This window comes from Haliotis asinina, chromosome 5 (assembly GCF_037392515.1).
Source record: "Haliotis asinina isolate JCU_RB_2024 chromosome 5, JCU_Hal_asi_v2, whole genome shotgun sequence".
In the NCBI taxonomy this organism is placed as follows: Eukaryota; Metazoa; Mollusca; class Gastropoda; order Lepetellida; family Haliotidae; genus Haliotis; species Haliotis asinina.
The window spans coordinates 76344302-76356638 of NC_090284.1; the positions used below are offsets into that span (position 1 = coordinate 76344302).

Sequence of the window (12337 nt, forward strand, 5' to 3'; positions counted from 1 at the left end):
TACAATGTACAATACAGTACAAGTATCAGAGTTAAGAAAACAGGAAATTTAATTCACTAATTACTGACTGTAAGATCTTCTTTACTATTAAACTTTTAGTGTAGATGATACCCCTGTTATCAAGCAAGTGCTGGTACTTGATAACGGTGTTAGCATCTACACCGAAACAAGACACTGTGTTGTACAGTAAATCCATACAGAAATCTCCCCTTCGTTCAACATGAGACCACACCAACAGGATATATAATAGTATGAAATAAGATTATTTTCATATAATCTAAAATGTATATAGCTGCAGGAAAGTTGGATTATAATAACTCTTATGAGTTAGAATGCTCCAACATTTTCAGAGAAATGAGCACAAGGTATTTCCATGAAGATACACGAACCGACAGTTGTATATTTCTCTACCCATGATAGCTGATACAATTTCTCAATGCAATAATAATTGGTCCTCACAATCAAATACTGACACAACCTGCGTACAACACAACTCACTGAATCACACACAGGGTACTGGTTTTAGAATCCCACATCAACACCTGCAGGAGACCTGGGTCTAGTACACAGACTGGAGTTGAGAGTAAGTTATATATGGAAAGATCCCCAACCCTAGACATACTCACACGCTGGCTGGTTGGAAGATAACCAGTCTACCAGGAACGTGACACACCACTGCCTCAACACAACACACCTCTAGCTATATGGCCTACAGGTTCAATTCAGAAGTTTAGTATGTCTTCTACTTCCTTCCTTCCTTCCCACTCTTCAAACTGTCTTGACTCCAGCTACAGTATCATTAAAAGCACAGGGCTGGCTGAACCTTAACAAGGAACTGTGAGGTGTGTTCCACTGAAGCGTGTATCTCTCACTAGCAAGGTAAACAGGCTTGGGGTCTGAGAAACAATGCATACCCTGACTGGTGGTGGGATAATAGCCTGGCTTACTCTGTGAATGGGACACACTGCCTTGAGGAATGCCCAGGCTGTGATGATTGAAGCAGGTTGCAGTGTGTGTATATATAGCAGCCAGTGCTGGACCAGGAGCTGTGGTGGCTGAGTGGCAGGCACACTGGCTCATGTTGTACAGATGCACACAGCTGCAGTTATCTGGGGCAGTGTTGCTACAGTTAGGTGCTAAGTAGGGGCGTGAGTTACTGCCATGCTGTGGTATGTGGGTAACTCAAATGTCAGTGAAAGTGTACCTAAGACTGTCCATTAAACATTAACAGGATTAAACATCCAGAATAAGTTACTGTATAGTCCGGATCATACTAAAATGTCATATCAGTGCTGATTGACCAATAAGTAGATCAATTATCACAAGTGTCAATGTGTGTGTGTGTGATTGTGTGCGCGCGTGTGGGGCGTAGTGGAGATAGGGGGGGAAGGAGGAGCTGAGGGGACTGACAGACAGTGGGAGGGAGAGAGATGAAGGTGATGTGCTAATCAACCTTATAACAGGTGTACAAATCAGGTAACAACCAAACAGGTCGGGATGCCCCTTACATGAACAACTGATATGATGTAACACAATCAGCCATGCTTCAGTGGCCTGGATGTAGTCAAACTCTAACTCTCATGTGATGATTTACATATGAAGCATTCGTTTGACCTTCAAAGCCATCCCTTGCTTACAAGATATTTTCTTCATAATATTTGTTTTAACTAATATGAAATCCAATAAGAGGTTAAAAAAACTAATTATTATTACCTGCAAACAATGTATCGGTATCAGAGAAGTTAAGTATGTTTTGGGGAACATCATTTGATACAAACACAACAGACAGTGGAGTCACCATAAGATGACAAATTCATTAGACTAATTCCAAATGTTTCCATGGAAACCAAGAAAAATACAATGACAAATAGCAAAAGGCACCACTTTAGGTTCTGTTTGATATATTTACCAATTTTTGTTGAAAGACATTGAACAGTGTTTGAGTAATGCTTTAAACACAAAATGATTACAGACAGATGGACGAACGGACAGATGAGACGTCAACTATATATCGTCACATTACATGGTGGCGGGACAATGTCAAGCAACTGTTAGTTTTCATTGTCTGGATGGCTTCAGTGTAACAGGTTGGAAACACTGACTATATTAGTCAAGAGAATGCAACTTGCATATTTGGGTGGTTCCACTCATTGACCAAGTGAGTGGGTGAGTGAGTTGAGTTTAATTTTACGCCACACTCGGCAATATCCCAGCCATAGGGTGGTGGTCTGTAAATAATTAACCCTGACCCAGACACTTCGTAGCTGCATGTCTCATATTCCAGTTGCCCATTAAGTTCAACGTAAACATACATACCACTGTCATTAATACACTTGAAATCTTTTGCAGCGATTGTGTCATAACTGTGTCAGCTGGACAACAGCTGGCAAGTATAAGCAGGATAGATATGTCACACATTTATAGTCAGCAACATGTACCTGACAGACATGGCACACTATAACAGTGCTACTGGAATCATCATTCAGTACAATGCATCACCATTTGAGACTGAGAGGCAGTACCCAATACAGTAACACTGTATGAGCTGACAGGATGTTGTGCTGATACAGTGGTCAGAATGACACAAACACTTGTTGTGTGTTATAGTTAAAATGAATGTACAGAGCTACAGTTACTGTGCACAAGCTCTGTTCCTTAGTTTCCTGTATACAGAAATAGAATTCATGAAAAACTGAACATAATCAAAGTTGTCTGTGTTGCCGAAATATTACATAGAAAGACCTGATGGAAGGCTAGGCATTGCCCTGAAGTGACATAATATACATATACAGTTGTCAGGCTGAAGGACATGCTGACGTTATTAACACTGAGATGCTTTGAATGAGATACTCACGAGTCACAGAGCCACCTATAGCTGGAAGATCACTTACAAAAGAAAAGTTGTACTTTTCGTGGAAATCAGCAAGCTGGACACATCTTCCACAGCTGAGTAAACACACTATGAAGTGAAATGTACACTCTGAATAGGACATACCTTCATCTCAAACCTGTTTCATGTCCCCTCTCTATATTCACAGATCTCACACCTGTCCCCTCTCTATATTCACAAATCTCACACCTGAATCGTCCCCTCTCCATATTCACAGATCTCACAACTGTATCACATCCCCTCTCTATATTCACAAATCTCACACCTGTCCCCTCTCTATATTCACAAATCTCACACCTGAATCGTCCCCTCTCCATATTCACAGATCTCACAACTGTATCACGTCCCCTCTCTATATTCACAAATCTCACACCTGTCCCCTCTCTATATTCACAAATCTCACACCTGAATCGTCCCCTCTCCATATTCACAGATCTCACAACTGTATCACGTCCCCTCTCTATATTCACAAATCTCACACCTGTCCCCTCTCTATATTCACAAATCTCACACCTGAATCGTCCCCTCTCCATATTCACAGATCTCACAACTGTATCACGTCCCCTCTCTATATTCACAAATCTCACACCTGAATCGTCCCCTCTCCATATTCACAGATCTCACAACTGTATCACGTCCCCTCTCTATATTCACAAATCTCACACCTGAATCGTCCCCTCTCCATATTCACAGATCTCACAACTGTATCACGTCCCCTCTCTACATTCAGAAATCTCACACCTGAATCGTCCCCTCTCCATATTCACAGATCTCACAACTGTATCACGTCCCCTCTCTACATTCAGAAATCTCACACCTGAATCGTCCCCTCTCCATATTCACAGATCTCACAACTGTATCACGTCCCCTCTCTACATTCAGAAATCTCACACCTGAATCGTCCCCTCTCCATATTCACAGATCTCACAACTGTATCACGTCCCCTCTCTACATTCAGAAATCTCACACCTGAATCGTCCCCTCTCCATATTCACAGATCTCACAACTGTATCACGTCCCCTCTCTACATTCAGAAATCTCACACCTGTACCATGTCCCATCCCTATTTTCACAGATCTCACACCTGTCCCCTCCCTATATTCACAGATCTCACAACTGTATCACGTCCCCTCTCTATATTCACAAATCTCACACCTGTCCCATCCCTATTTTCACAGTTCTCACACCTGTCCCCTCTCTATATTCACAGATCTCACACCTGTCCCCTTTCTATATTCACAAATCTCACACCTGTCCCATGTCTCCTCTCCATATTCACACATGTCACACCTGTATCATGTCCCCTCTCTATATTCACAAATGTCACACCTGTCCCATGTCTCCTCTCTGTATTCACAGATGTCACACCTGTATCACGTCCACCTCTATATTCACAAATGTCACTGCAACCTGTCCCCATCCCTTCTCATATTCACAAATCTCACACCTATCCCATCTCTACAGTCATAGATCTCACACCTGTCCATCCTTCTTCATCCATATGCCACTAGGAACTTCTTCAGGCCCCACCATCTTCTCCACATAGAAAGATCAAGCCGAAACGCTCTGTGTGTGACATTTATAACACATCAATATCATTACTAATTATATCATTTAACAAAGAAAAGGCAAAATAGTGTCAAACAATAAAAAATACTTGTATCTTAGTATTGCATCTAAAAGTCCTTTTCACTTTTCCAAATGATGAGATGCCACCAAGTGTAACTGTACAAATTCTAACAATCTGTGTTCAAATCTTCCTGGATAATTAGAACACTAACCTAACAGGACATTTCACCCCACTGATACGCCACATCATCAGAAGCTTATTGAAAAGTATTTAGAAGGTTCTGAGAAAGACACTCACCTGACGTTATCAATATGGAGTAATCTCAATGGACACCACTCGGCCCCTCTGAACAAGGAAGTAAGACATCTGATAATAACTCAGACACACCACCCCAATAACCTCCCGTATGTCAGCTTAACGGGTCACTTAAAACCTCCAGTGAATTATGTAGTATATGTGTGTGCTTACATACATTTGACAGCCAGTGTATTTTTTCATTGAAATATGCGACCAAATGAAACTGATAAATATTGATGTATTTTCTAAATCTGACACTTGCTCTATTACAGCAGTGCTTCAGTAACTTTCCCTCGCTGTCATCGAAGGTAAGGAATATGTTTAACAAAATATAATGAAATATTTAATTTAAAGATCTGTATGAAGTAAACCGACTGACACTCTCATCATGTGAATACACCTGTATAAAAGTGATATTTATCACTAATTCTGCCTTATTTGAGATTTACAATTACACAGGCTTCAAATGCCTGATATTACACCCTCAAGACCCGTGATGATTTCGGTTTCACGAAGAGGTGACTCATAAGATTGGGTGGTCAGGCTTGATGACTTGGTTGACATGTCATAACATCCGAGTTGTGTAGAACGATGATCATGCTGTTGATCACTGGATTGTCTTGTTGAGATTATTTACTGCCATATGGCTGGAATATTGCAGAGTGTGGCGTAAAACAATGACAACAAACCAACATTCTCAAGACACTATATCTGGAAATTCACCTTGAAAACACAATGTTTCTCCAAAGACTAGTTTACCTGGCATCATATTCCTTTCATGTTACATATTTATTACCGTCACAGCCAAGTATCTGATGCGTTTACATAACTGACATCATCAGCAGCAGTAATACATCCCAGGAGATACCAATAACACAAACCACAAACATGAACAAACAGAACTCCACCTACAAATGTAACTTGTGAGTGACAGCCTATGGCCACACGTATAGGTTCATTCAGTCTACCTCAAATCTACAGTTATGGACACAGGTTACTTTCTTCCTGACTGATAATAATACATACGGTGGCCCGTGATACATATCATACTTAGAAGAAGGCGGACAAGGATGTGAGGGGGTGGGGGGAGGTCATCCAATGCACAGGGTAAAAAACCTCTCACATCTTTCATTAACAACTGCCCCATCAGACCAGAGCAAAAGTGTCACACATTGCACTGGCAGATCACACCATTCCCTTACTGGAAGATCACACCATTTCCTTACTGGAAGATCACAGCATTTCCCTGCTGAAAGATGACACCACTCCCCTACAGGCAGATCACACCATTCCCTCACCAGAGGATCACACCATTCCCCTACTAACAGATCACACCATTTCCCCACTGAAATATCACATAATTTCCTTACTGGAAGATCACAACATTCCCTATTGGAAGATCACACCATTTCCCTACTGGAAGATCACACTATTCCCCTATTAGCAGATCACACCATTTCCCTACTGGAAGATCACACTATTCCCCTATTAGCAGATCACACAATTTCCCTACTGAAAGATCACACTATTCCCCTATTAGCAGATCACATAATTTCCCTACTGAAAGATCACAGCATTCCACTACTGGGAGACCACAATTAACATTTTACCACAGAAAACAAAGAACCGCCACAACCATCTCACAACTACTTACTTATTCACCACCTTCACACACACCTGAGTATGTTCTTTATAAGACAGGTCAACTTTCAGACCAGAACTACAATCTTCTCAGAAGTCTTAATAACACTAACCGTTACTAGTTTATTAATAACATGAATCCTCCTGAAAACATCGTGACTGTAGATATTCCAGTGTACCTGTCATGAATCATTCAGCATATATAGGAACAGTCGTCAAAGCCAGTCACCAATCGTGACTGTAAACAGGAGGTTGTCATAGCTAAACTAACGCAATACTGGAGGTTGGGACATATCCTGTTTATCAGCTCTTCAGATCTCCTCATAGAATAACACCAACATGTAGATCTATAGTGACTCAACAAACCATAGCCTTCACATTGGGCTGCTCTATCTAACACAGCACTCAGTCACCTAACCTTACAAGTCAAGTCGTGTCAGCATACCACCTTTGACCTATATGCACCTTGGTATCTACCTGGTTGGAGACAACTTGGAGATAAGCTGGTCTTGAGTTTGACTGCATGTTTGCTGTCGTATCAACAGGAGGTCATGTCACATAAAATACATGTACACCAGATATTGTCACTTAAACTCCTGAAAATATTATTCAAATGGGACTTTTCTTTAATGCTGCATTGTGTTGCCTGATAAAGATGTAAGACCTGGGCACCAGCATTATGAAGTGAGAGTCCTCGGCATGTAGCCGTCCAGGTACAACAAACCTGGGAACATCCGAGTCAAAACTGGTCTTCAGCAACCCATGCTTCTTGCAGTGGGGATGTCAGGTTTGCTGAATTGGTTGGCATGTCATCTCATCATAATTGAGATACTGATGATGTCAGTCACTGGATTGTCTGGTTTCAACTACTGTTGTATAGCTGGAACATTGGTGAGTGTCAGAAATCAACTAAAAATCTTTTGAAAAGACACAGCTACACATGGGCAGGTGCTCACTATACATGCTACAAAACTTGCTCTTACCAACAAGACACACACATCAACAACACGAAATAACAGAAACACTGTGTCACAAATTTATAACAAAGTACAACATGTAATCCTTGGTTATGAAAACCATTCATTTTACATGTGAAACAATTTTCCCATTTCCTTTTCCTATTCTACTAATTTCATTTTGTCACAAAACAATGTAATCTGGACACATTGCACTAACGCACCCTGATTAAAACTCTGCTTGACGTTTTACATCCACATAATGATTCTGTGATATTAATTTCAGATACAACTCTAGCCATCACTGCATCAGTATTCATTAAAGAAACACATTGGGAAAAGGTTTGTACACAGTGGATTGTTATATATAACACAAGTTATGCTTGGGATGACACTTTCTTAGCAAAGTACACATTATGGTACTTTTGTTTCGTTGAGTCCCATCTGAGATTCAAACCCATACCCTCAGTCAGGTACCTAACCACTACCAAACAAATCAGCCTCCTACCCTGATCACTACTCTAATAAGTAAGTGCAATCCCAAATATAACATGTTACACTGACCCCTTTCTGACAGGCATTGTGTAATTATTGTGTAAGCAGTGGATTGTTGTGGCAAAACAACACAACTGGTAATGATAATCTCTGTATACAGAACATTGTCTAGAAGAAAGGAAATACACGGAAAATAGTTCAGTATGTCTACTTCCATTTTATATCAAACTTTACAGTCAAAATAACCAAGTTTGCTATCTCCTGTTTATTTACCTGCGTGTGCTCAATTAATGTTGTCTACAGTGGAAGCTGTGAAAACCAGGATCTATCCAATCCAACAAGTTGTCAACACTGGCATAAAGTCTCAGTCCCATTCATGACTTGTACATTTATCATCAGCTCTACAATCTGGCACCTTGTCTAAACAAGATTATTTCTTCAGTTCCAATGAGTGCCAGTTTAGACAGCTTCCACTGTATCTTATTAAAAGTCCTATAATACTTGAAGCCTTCTATTATGTAAATCCCTTAGAGGTATGTGAGACTGATGTTGCTTGCACAGAAAAAGACACCAAAAGCTGTCCAGACTTCAGTCAGTACCAAACCAAGGTATGTACCAAAGTTTAAACAGCAACCAAGGCTGAGGAACTATCTGACATCCCCACCAACACTGAAGGCATCCGCCAGATGGCATCCATCAGATATCATCTGTGATACCAGAGGTGTGAGAACAGTGGACTCCAAAAGGGAGAGACATGAACTAGTGAAGGCGAAGGCAAGTTGGGGGAAGCTGGGAAAGGTGTAGTCTGCCATCAGCACCATGTGAAGAAATCAGTCACCGCCATGGCTACAATCCACAAATGTATCTAGGAGCTTCTTTAGCCCCACCTTGTTCCTTCTGTCTAACGGTCTTCAACTTCCTGATTTTACCCATGTAGAAAGACCTAGCCAGGACTAACTGCAGCAGTTGAGGAATAAACTTTAAGTACAGTCTTTCTATGAGGAGATTCAGTACATATTCATACCTCACACATTACGTTCCCTTCTGGCTTGGTGATATACACAATATTTTAGTCCTATTGATCACATTGCACGATAATCTCATACCTACGTACCAATACATGAATATCTTTCCCTGGTGGACTGAAAATATATTAGATGCCTCCCTCCTCAAACATGTAATGAATATGTTTACTGATTTATTGTGACCACATCAATATCACAGTCTTCTGAGCCAAACTATTCAAATTCAGTTCAGTAAAAAATTCTCCAATACATAACATCCTGTTAATAAAACCTGAATCTGTTCTCCCTAATCACCCAGTCCATTTATCAACCATCCAGTATTGATGTTCTGTCACCCAACAAACACACATGCAAATACAGGAGAGTTATATTACTGTTTATACAAATTGGCAATTTAAACCTGTCAGCATACAATGGTTTATACACTGATCATGAACATTTATACCTGATTTACAATAGGGAATAGATATATCTTCTCCATAGAACAAAAGAGTGTACAAGAATACAGGCTACCTGAGTTCCTAGTCTACAGCAGCTTGGGTATCAATGGTGGATATGCTTGTGGTAATGTCATGTTACCCTACATGACACACATGCCCAATGTTTGCTGGTCGTGTTACTGGGACATTTACTTCACTGAAAGGGGGACTATGATACTAAATGCCTTTTGTGTACATTTAGGACTAGGCAATTATGACATTTTGTACTGAATAATGGTGTTTATATGGCTTGTGTTATTTGTGACAGAGAAATATTTCATGTACACATTTATCCCTGGAATCATCTTAACACAGTCTGGTACAGAACACATCCACTATCATACATTAATGTCCTCCATCTAACTTCCTGTCAGGGTGTTGTGTACACAGACTTATTTCAACATATCATTCCATACAAATATATCACGATAATGCCTACAGATGCTGCATAATGGTTCAAGCTGATTATCCCAACGGATGTTTTGAGATCATCTGTAGTTGGGATGTGGTGAGAGGACAGATGAGCTGGGAGAGATTGCAGTGCCCTTGCAGTTTTTCTGAAGTCGGCATGTGGCGCTGATGGAAGGTGAAAATGGGCTGCATGTGAACATGTGTATATTTCATGTTAACATCACAACTGCCTTGTTTCTTAACGCTTTTATAGTTATAAGGCACTGGTTCATTAATGACATTTGGAGCTTGCTTCCTCATCCCCCTGGCAAAAGTAAAAAACTAATCAACTTTATACCAGCTTAAATATTTAATAGATTAAGTGTTACTCCAACACAAGAAGACTATGTAACATTTATTCTCAAGAGAGACACATTTGTACTAAGTTCTCACAGCAGACAAACTCACAGGTTTTATCAGCAGGCTAAGAATCTAAAAGCTAATTATTTCTCATGAAATGATGTCGGAATCAAATTTCAAAGCATGTAGATAAAACAATATTGACTGATGAAATTCTTAAAGAAATGCTGCAATAAGCTTTGAACACATAAATCTAAGTTTAATTTATCTGTAAGTTACTTTCTATGATGTTCCACTAAGTATCCATACTGACTGAGATGTATCGTTTATCCTGCATCTCAAGCTGACAGATGGCTCAACATATATAAACACAACAGTGTGAATCGCTTTGTTTCACAAAACAAATGTAGCCGTCCCTGGATACAAATATGTTTTGTGTAAAGTCAAAAGTGCTTCTATCGATTCTTGCCAACCAGCTGATAAGGAGTGTTCCCACATGTATGTGCTATCCCTGCACCTATAACCCCTGTTTTGACACCGTTTGTCCACGTTACTTACAGCCAGCCTTGAGTGGAGGCCACTCTGAGCTGACTGACAGGCTGACATAAGCATGGCTTCAAATACCTCACCAGTCTCAGATTAATCTTTATCATCAAAATGCTTGTAATCCAAACAGGCAGTTCTTGTAGATGGAGAGTGCATGGGAAAAATATTCTTTATCAGAGTGATTGTACTTTTCAGAAAGGAACATAGTATAGTCCTCTAACTTGGGAAAACCAAAAAACCACCTGTAAACCTTATACAGATGAATTGGAAAAGGATCATGCACCAAACTGCTAAAAGGCAGGTACAAATTTTGCGCATGTGCAAACACCTGAGTTTGGGTATAAAGATTTGTTATGAATTTCCCGAGTTTCATCATTTACTGAACTCATGACAACAACAATATTTATTTACAATGCTATGCATTTGTTCTATATGGTGCAATATGATGCCTACTCAGTCAAGTTGAACTTCCCTTTCTGAGCATGTGACCTAGATATCCCAGGACATTGAAAACCATCAAAGCATGTACTTACACCTAGTCATTAACTCTAACTTAGCAGTCACACTAATGATGGCCGCATTATCATGCTTCCAGGCAGAAACTGTCATATCATTGAGGCTAACAAATACATAAAATAGGAGTAGGGTGCAACAGAAACAAAACAACTCACTGATTTACAACCCTGGTGCATGGGGGCAACACAGTAACTAACATGCTCAATCTGTACTGTATGACACAAACTGAGTGAGTGAGTGAGTTTAGTTTTACGCCGCACTCAGCAATATTCCAGCTATATGGCAGCGGTCTGTAAATAATCGAGTCTGGACCAGACAATCCAGTGATCAACAACATGAGCACTGATCTGCACAATTGGGAACCGATGACGTGTCAACCAAGTCAGCAAGCCTGACCACCAGATCCCGTTAGTCGCCTCCTACGACAAGCATAGTCGCCCTTTATGGCAAGCATGGGTTGCTGAGGCCTGTTCTACCCGGGAACCTTCATGGGTTGTATGACACAAACCATAAACACCAACGTTGAACCATATGTTTTGACATTATATACCCCTTTAGAGGTCTCAGATAATTAACTAAACTAAACTAAAATTAACTGAAACTTACATGCTGATTCAAAACAAACCATTTCTGCTCAAAATCCAATTAATACTAACATTTCAAGCCAGCCTGTTTTTCCATAAAAACTAATATTCTCTGCATATATTCTGAACTGAAACATAGATGCTCTCTATATCAAGAAAGCATTCCCAGCACCAAAGATAAACAAAACCCATTCCTAACGTGTAGAGCACCACTCTGAAGACAATACCATGTACATATCTGTGCCTACTGAGTATATTGATTGTGATGGACATCATGCATGCTTCAGCAGACACACAAACCACATACAGTCTACCATCAGGGCAGCACATGTACCCCAACCACAAATCAATCCAGCACGTCCTAAAATCTAGTTACCTCCTTGCCTGCTGTCCGCTTCTGATGATTGTGAATTGTCTGTTATTATTGTAAAGGGCTTATTGTTTAGATCATATTGATCCCAGGCAGATTGTCTGGCACAGTTTAATGCCCACAATTATCTCAAGTACTTAGCTACACCACACTCACTTCCTTTCATTAAGTTGGTCCATTAGTCCTCGTTTATCCTGCAATAGTTCCACAGAATGGAG

General features: G+C 40.3%; 1 protein-coding gene and 1 long non-coding RNA gene across 7 annotated transcripts in view; both read right to left on the reverse strand.

The window, feature by feature from the left end:
* LOC137285309 (transmembrane channel-like protein 7) overlaps nucleotides 1-12337 on the reverse strand; it is a 54017-nt gene that overhangs the window by 23169 nt on the left and 18511 nt on the right. The window contains exon 1 of one of the 6 annotated variants that reach the window (XM_067817647.1): nucleotides 915-1061. The exons of 3 other annotated variants lie outside the window; for them this stretch is intronic. The gene's annotated coding sequence lies outside the window, so the exon portion shown is untranslated. Of the gene's footprint in view, nucleotides 1-498; nucleotides 562-626; nucleotides 1062-12337 lie in introns of those variants that run through there. 2 more of the 6 variants (XM_067817646.1, XM_067817648.1) reach the window with 2 other exon arrangements.
* LOC137285310 (uncharacterized) lies at nucleotides 3002-3482 on the reverse strand. The gene is made up of 3 exons (XR_010956964.1): nucleotides 3450-3482; nucleotides 3126-3380; nucleotides 3002-3056 (listed from the first exon to the last, which is right to left on the reverse strand). It is a non-coding gene; the product is annotated as an uncharacterized lncRNA (long non-coding RNA).